Source organism: Pteropus alecto, unplaced genomic scaffold (genome assembly GCF_000325575.1).
Source record: "Pteropus alecto unplaced genomic scaffold, ASM32557v1 scaffold76, whole genome shotgun sequence".
In the NCBI taxonomy this organism is placed as follows: Eukaryota; Metazoa; Chordata; class Mammalia; order Chiroptera; family Pteropodidae; genus Pteropus; species Pteropus alecto.
The window spans coordinates 5162220-5170697 of NW_006443138.1; the positions used below are offsets into that span (position 1 = coordinate 5162220).

The 8478-nt window shown below is 37.4% G+C and overlaps 1 pseudogene; it reads right to left on the bottom strand.

The window, feature by feature from the left end:
- Positions 1–7662: 7662 nt before the first annotated feature.
- Positions 7663–7781, bottom strand: LOC112472334 (annotated as a pseudogene).
- Positions 7782–8478: the final 697 nt, after the last annotated feature.

Below are 8478 nucleotides of genomic sequence, written 5' to 3' on the forward strand. Positions count from 1 at the left end.
AGAGGGTTGACCATAATCTTAAAATTGTACCCCATATATTTAAAGAATATTTTCAAGTTCTTCATCTCATGTTTTATCTATGCTTATTTTTAACCTTTCTATACTTTTATCGGCATAGCCCTAATTGAAGACAATCACGAGTTGTCACTCTAATCAACAACAAAAACAACTACACTAAGTTAGCAATAATCGCTACACTTACTTAACACATTATTTCAAATACAGTCCATCCTACAAAGCAAAGGGTGGTTTTTCAAACATTGTGAAGGCACTTTCCTTAATCCAGGAATGAACTGCTGAGTAATAGGAGAAATTAGAGAGGAAAAAAATCTTATTAAAGAAGACCTATCCTTAATTGTTTATGGTAAAACTATGCCACAATGCATATCAAGCATAAATTAGGGTTTATAGCTGCATGTTTTCATGATAATACAATTAAATCATGACATTAATTGAAAAACTTAAAGTAAAGACATGATTTCCTTTTATCATATGCCAAGTGTAGTGCTTCATTTTAATCGTTATTTATCCAACACCTAAAATATGCCAGAGGGGAAATTTACTGCATTAATTTCAATCACTAGACATTTTAAAGAATGTTCTGAACCAATTTAAAAACATTATTTCAATTTTCCCTGTTTTTTCAGGATCATCCTTTTTAAATCAGATATTCTGGAAAACATTAAACTGGACAAATTAAGTCATTTTATATAATGTTCCCACTGGTGTTTTTAATTTTCAATATAATTACTCATCTCTCTTTTTATATCTCTGAATCAAATTTACTTAGTCAAACTATATTAGTCAGGGTTCTCCAGAACCAATAGGATGTGGGTAGATAGACAAACAGACATCTATATATAGAGAAAACGATTTATTATACGGAACTGGTACACACAATTATGGAGGCTGACAAGTCCTGAAATCTGCAGGGTGAGTCGGCAAGCAGGAGCTCCAGGAGAGCTGTTAGTGTGTGTAGTTCCGGTCTGAGTCTGAAGGCCTAGGGACCAGGAAAGCCACTGGTACAGTTCGAGTCCGAAGGCCTGCGACAGGCTTGAGATGCAAGAAGAGCCAGTTCCCATTGATGTCCAAAGGCAGGGGGAAAAAACCAATGTTCCACTTCAAAGACAGTCAGCAGGAGGATTTCTCTCATATCTGGGGAAGGATCAGTATTTTTTTCCTATTTACACCTTCAACTGATTTGATGGGGCCCATCCACATTTAGGAGGGCAATCTGTTTTACTATGAATACCACTTTAAATGTTAATATCATTCAAAACACCCTCACAAAATCATCGAGACTAATGTTTGACCAAATATCTGTGCACCCTGTGGCATGGTCAAGTTGACATATAAAATTAACCATCACACAACCAACGATATTCCCAAATGTGCTTTTTAAACTTCTGTACTTTCCCCCCATTCTCCCAAATTTCAGAACTTTAGAGGATTAAAATGTTTCTAAACAACAATTAGTCTAAATTATTCAGAAAAAAACCTTATCAACAGCAATGTTTTCTCCTCAAGCAGAAAAAATGATTCTTTCCTTCTCCTGAGTTCCATATTTTTATATTAGCTCCCTCAATAAAATAGTGATATCATCAAGATAAACTTTAAAAAAATGTCAAGCCTAAATTCAAATACCAATCTTCATTTGGCAACTTCTCCTAAAACTCCCAGAATATCATTAATCCTCTACAAGGTAAAGCCATTTTTAAAAAGTATAAAATGAAAAGTAAGAATACATGAATAAATTAATACAAATGTCACAGAATCTTATTATTTAAGTCTTCTTTAGAGCCTTTGAATAACCTTAAAATGTTTATGAAAAAATAATTCGCATATATTGAACATCCACCATGAATGGTTCAGAAATAGGTGAAGCCAGGTGGTCATCTGAGCTTCAGGCTCATAGGGGGCTATACCTTTGTCATCACCATGATTCAGGGGCTGGCTTTTTGCAGTTTCAGAAAAGCAGTTTTGTTTGGTTCCCCCAGGCTGTAACGGGTATAATGGAATGGATTCATAATAATCTAATGAAAAAGAAACCTATTTAAATCCCAAATCATCAATTATTTATTTAAGTGTAAGACCCAAGAACTAGGGCCACATTTGTAGGGAACATGTCCTTCCTGGAGGTTGGGGGAGAGGGAGGGTGTTCACCTGAAAGCAAGGTTAGCAATTGGTAGCTGGCCTAGAGAGAACAGAAGAGAGCAATGATTATAATACTTCCTAGGGAATTGGAACGGTGTAGCCCAATGAACTAACTACTCTTCTCTACTTTAGGGATATATTTTTGTGTGAAAAGCAAGATGACTCATTAATAATCCAAATACCTGCCCTATAGGCAGCATAGAAAAAAAATTTTGTAAATTCTTTCTCTGCAACTCTCTTTTCTAGACTACATAGGAACTTGTTTGCACTTATCATTACATCATTGTCCTTTATTTTAGTTTACATAATAGACTGTTGTCTGTTTCCTAATGATGTAAAGGGAGGAACCTCAATGACACCAGTGAAATGAAGCAAGAATTTGGTTTACGGCTTGATTTTGCCCCCAGACAATTACCTCAATTATCCAATTCCAATGAGAGGGATAAGGAAGTGAAGTAAGCCAGAAAAATGTGTCACAGTGTATAATGTTGACTTATCTCTCCACCAAAGTAGGATAGACCTTCAAAAAACGAAAAGGTCTATAGATGTGATAAGAAAAAAACTACAGGTTTTTTGTTTGTCTTAAGTAAATTTTTACCTTGGTAAATTAAGTAAATTTTTACCTTGGTAAAGCTAAAGTATTTCTAGGTGGGAACATTATTGGTACATTGAATATAATATAGAAGTTCTTTCAAGAAATGCAGATTAATTAGAAATATTAGAAAAGCAAAACTTAATAATATAAATCCAATAGAAATGATATTTTGTAGATATGTCAAGAAAAAATATGTAAATAGGTTGTTTGTGGGTGCATTTAACTTTGGCAATGATAAACCAATTTTGAATCATAAAACACATAGGATTATCAATAATTAGGATGAGGCAAGAAAAAAATTAAACTACCAAAAAATTGTCAGAATTTATTACCTTGGAGACCTATTAAAATCTCAGCAATCCCACATTGTCAAGCCATGTTTTCTTCTACCCATAAATGCGGTAGGTCAGTGGTTTACTCTTTGCCTCCCTCACGTCTTCACTCTCCCGCTTCCTCAGCTTCATGTCTCACAGCCCACCACGTAATCACTCCTTTGCATTCATCACTGGTCCTTCTCCCTCAACAGCAGGATCACTTGATTATACCCCAACGTGTGCTGTCTATTTCCCCCAAGCAACTGAATGTAGCTAGAGAAAAACCCACAATCACAAATGACACGTTATCTTGAGAATATTATGCTAAGTGAAATAAGTCAGCTGGAAGAGGAAAAACACCGTATAATTTCACTCATATGTGGGATATAAAACAGAAAGAACAAATGAGCAAACAAAACAGCTAAACCAACAAACAGAAAGACAAACTCATAGATACAGACAATACAGCGGTGGTTACCAGAGGCGAGAGGAGTGGGGGGAGGACCAACAGGGTAAAGGGGGTTAAAAGGGAAGGAGACTAGACTTTGGGCAGTGGGCGCACGCAGAGTATACAAATGTCATATTATAAAGTTGCCTACTTGAAATTTACATGATGTTATTAACCAATGTTATCCAATAAATTTAATTTAAAAAGAAAAAAAAAGGAAAAAAAAAAAAAGAGCACTTGGCACCACACGGTGACTCTGAGGTACCAAGATAAGCTGTCCAGACTGAAAAGTACCACCTGGGAAATGATGGAAGAACCCCAAGGACTACAGAGACCTTTAGATGTCTGGTTCAGAATCACCTCCCTATCATATATCACTCTTAGTCAATATTCTCATGGTTCCAGAAAAATTAAATTAGAGCATTTCATGTGCATTTTAGTTACTAGTGGACATGAACAGGCTTAATCAGGCCCATACCCCAAAAAGCTTTCCTTAAAATTTCATAACCTTGGCAGAAATCTCTATTAGGTTTCTTTCTCATCTTTTCTTTATTTGAGCATTAACTTCTGAAATTCAGGTTTTATTAATTTCTTTTCATACCTTATCAGTGCCCATGAAGACCATTACCTGCTGCCCTGCTGATACTCTTATTTTGAGTGTAACAGTCTCTAACTCCTCAACACCCCATCCCACCACCAAATAATGGGAACGCAACAGTGGGATCCATTCACTTGGAGTAAGGACTAAAAGGACTCTTCTGAATACCTTCTGGCAAACTGTAACATGAGGAGAGAGTGCTTCCTGTCACTCCCTTTCATTTGGGATGGTACAACCCAGCCTCTGAACACAGACATCCAGATGAAAGGAAATTAAAGTGACACCATTGGGAAATGAGATGCCCTGATGTTACTATTAAAGGCAGGTGATATGTGAGCCTTTGTTACCAATCATGGGACATCACTTCCCAACCAGAGGGAAATAATAGATGAGTTCAGAAGCCTTTCAGCTCAGAGAATTGTTTATAACAGCAAAGAAAATACTATGATAGCCTCCAACCTGATATGTCATCCTGGGAGACAGATGAAATATCCAAGCACACTGTTTTCTATAAATCCAAGATGTGTCAGTTGCCTAAAGCCTCATGCAAGATTCCACACGAAATACTGAGGAAAGGGCTTGCTCCTGGCTCCTGACTCCCGGCTCCTGAATAGTGACATATCAAGACATAAGAATAAAAACCCCATCCGGATCATCTGAAGGTGTCTGGGCTGCCTTCTGGCCAAGCTCTTGAGCAATTCCTTCACCTAGTTCTTTTATTTCTTATTCCCACTGAACATACCTTCCCACTCCCCTAGCCCTGGGCACTCATTTCTCTCCTGGTGCTGCAGACACCTGCTATTGAGTCCAGCACACATCAAGACCTCAGCACACCTCAGGTCGCACCACTGAGCACACCCGGTCACTTCATTTGTACCCTTCAGGCAGGACATTACACTGAGTCAAACATCAACCAGCAAAGAACTAGGGCTGAAACAAATCAAGAATAATGGTCCTATGTGAATCTGATTAAAACCATCCAGAGAAACTGGAAGCTTGATCAGGAGTCACTTAAACGTTTGAAGAATCAGTTCTATAGAGCTAAAGGTATTATTTTTCCCTCGACTCTGAATGTTCCTCTTTTGCAGGTCCTTATGATATCAGTCCATCTTTAATTTCTTCCCTGTGTCACTATAAAGTAGCTACAGAGGCTTCTGCTAATTTCCCCACTTGCCTGGCATCTGAAAGGAAAGAGGATTAGAAAAAAAGGACCACCGCTTCCAAGGAAAGCAATACAGAAAATTATTAACGTGAAACAAATTGTGTTTGTTTCAAAGGGTTTGTTTTACCTTATCTTTTTGTAAAGGATGTAGCTGGTTTACATTTCATTTAGAAACCAACTGTTTATAAGGAGAACCAACAACTGTGAAATTCTCTTTGGGAAAGAATGAAAAAACCAATTAATAAATACACAGAACAATCAGCTACAAACACTTTTTAAATATATCCAGCTTCTCTGCCTCTAGAACACATCAGTAACCCCAAAACAATTTACAAGGTGCAAGACTTGCCCTGTGAGGGGGCAGAAAAAGGAAGCATCATTCTTTGCCCCTCTTTCCCCTCTGTAAAAGCACGACTCCATGTTTTCATGTCATCTTAAAGTAGAAAACAATAGCAGTTATTTACATTCTAACCTTGTGAGAGAATTTCACAAAGTACCTATCCAATATTATCTAACTTTCATCTAAAGTTCCCAAATGTTGGGTGTATAACAGAAGATTTGGAAACAGAAAAGTACTGCAGAAACTGCTGTTGTTTTCAATAATCAGGTGTGTGTGTGTGTGTGTGTGTGCACGTGCGTGTTTGTTTTCAATAACCAGGTTTGTGTGTGTGTGTGTGCGTGCGTGCGTGTATTCTTTAAAAGCAGGACCTATACTATTGTAGGTGGCAATGTGCCTGGGTTAAAAGAGGGGGTGGGGAACTATAATTCCCAAACTCCCTTGCATTTAGGAGTATCTAAAGGTTTAGCAGAAGTCAATGACAGTCTTCTGGGAAGATGCTAGAAAGGGAGCTGCCACAGTAGACAGTCTTTGCCCTTCTTCTGTTTCCCCCTTTCGCTACCTGGAATGTACACATGATGGCCAGAACACCAGCAGTTATCTTGTGAATATGAAATGACCTCGAGGATGGAAAGCCTAGCCTAAGAAGAGTGGAGCAAAAAGAAACAGCTGAACCACCGATGACCCTATAAATATCACAGAAGCCTTTTACTACTTACTCTAAGTTCTCTCTTGCATGAGAAAAAAAAATGAACCTCTATTTTAAATTACTAGCATCTCAGGTCTCTATTATCAGCAGCTGAAACTAACCTCAGTTGATACAAAGTTATTAAGTTGTTTGATTCCCTCCTTAAAAACTTTGTTTGCAACATTGTACTTCATTTGGCAGATTGATATCACCACTAAACTCATGGTCCATAGTATCAACTGATTCCCCAGAAATGCCTGGCACTCTTAGTCTCCATCATCATTTCATCCTAACTCAACAAGAGTTCCTTCTAATCTCTTCAACTTCCCACAAACCTCTATCCTCTTTATAATCCCACCCAACTCTTAGCAGATCTCATCTTCCACATCTGGGGGGGAGGGGGTGAAACCATTAGATAAGGGTTAACAGCTCCCTCCACCAAATCCACAAACCTCCTTGTATTTATGAGTCGGTAGAGATTAAGAGCCCAGACTCTGGATTCAGAAACATCTGGTTATTATCATCCACTTGCTGTGAAATCTTGGGCAGATTCATTAACCTAAGTTTCAATTCCTCATCTATAGAATGGGAATACTGTTGTAGCTGCACTTTACGAGCTTCTGAAAGATATAAATGAGATAAAATTTACACACTTTAACACAACACCCGGAATATAGGAAACAATGAAACAATGTGGGAGTAGCAATAAAATGGGGTTAGGGCAGACTGCCAAACAGCATGAAAACCACCCAAACCATCCATGAGTTCAGTCAGGAACAACATACCAGACAATAATCAGTTATTTTGAAAATAAAATAAAAATACATCTTCAAGTATGTATGGCGTATGAGAAGTATAATACAATATCCCTCTTACATTATATAGAAGAGTGAATGAATGTACATTCAGTTTTTATTTGTCTGAGTCATATAGAGGGGAGATAAAATGTCAGGGACAGATGAAGGATATCCTGAAAATCATACGTATTATAGTCAAACCTGTTTAAGAAAATATCTGAACAATAAAGAGAAATAACATTAAAGTATGAATTATAAATGAATGAACTGACCAACTTTATTAGCCATTTTAGTGTCAGAATGACAATAATAGATTCTCTAAGAGGCGAATTGATATATACTCATCACAAGCAACTAAATATTAGCATTCTCAAGGAATGTTAGCAGCCATCACCCAACAATGCACTTCAGGAGTCCCTAAGTACTTCCTTTTATATTCTCAGTGGGTTTTTTTGTTTGTTTGTTTTTTATTTTTAGGCCAGGCAACCCTTGATTGACCTCACGGATTGCAAGGACCTTGTCAGCTTACAATCCTTTATTTTATTTAATTAATTAATTTGTTTATTTTACACCTACAGCACCTGGTTTTCCTAGTTGGTCTCCCATCCAAGTACTAACCAGGCCCGACCCTGCTTAGCCTCCGAAATCAGACAGGATCGAGTTTGTTCAGGGTAGTATGGCCGTAGACAAATTTCTCAGTGTTATATAGTCAGTGTTACCAGTCCCTCTGACAATAACTTCAGTCTTTCACATGTAATAATGTTCACTAGCACCTAAGGAGATGGTTACTTTAATTTTTTTCCTTATTCTAAATGGCCCATTAGCAAAATAAAGGTCTATTCAAGACTTCTAAGACCCCCAATAGCTCAAAGCTTCCCATTGCCTAAAATCAAACTTTAAAAATAAGCATGCTGCTCTAATTATCCTTCATTTCTTCACACGGTCTAAGTATTGCAGTTCAGTTGCATAACCTGAATGCGAGTTCAGCCTCTACCATTTACCATCACTGAAATAGCCCGCCATCACCCTGCTTGTCTGATGTCATGTTTTCCATCTACAAAAGGAGAGGTTGGATTAGATGGTCTTTCCAGTCTTTCCAAATATGCTGTCAAATTATTCCGTATGATTTTTGACATCAATTAGCATATTCGGTTGGTAGGCCTTTGACGTTATTTGCTTTCAGACTCTAAGAAGGCAATTTTGTCAGGTGCAAAGTCTATGCTTGTGTGCTTCAAATAAGCAGCATTTTGTTGGACATGGAATACTGATTCAAAGCACATTTCTCTAGGCTACATTTTTCCATTAGAAATATAGCTCTCCATTAAAACAGCAAAGCACTAATATTATCACAAATCACACCACTAAAAGCAAAGAAAAAATAAATG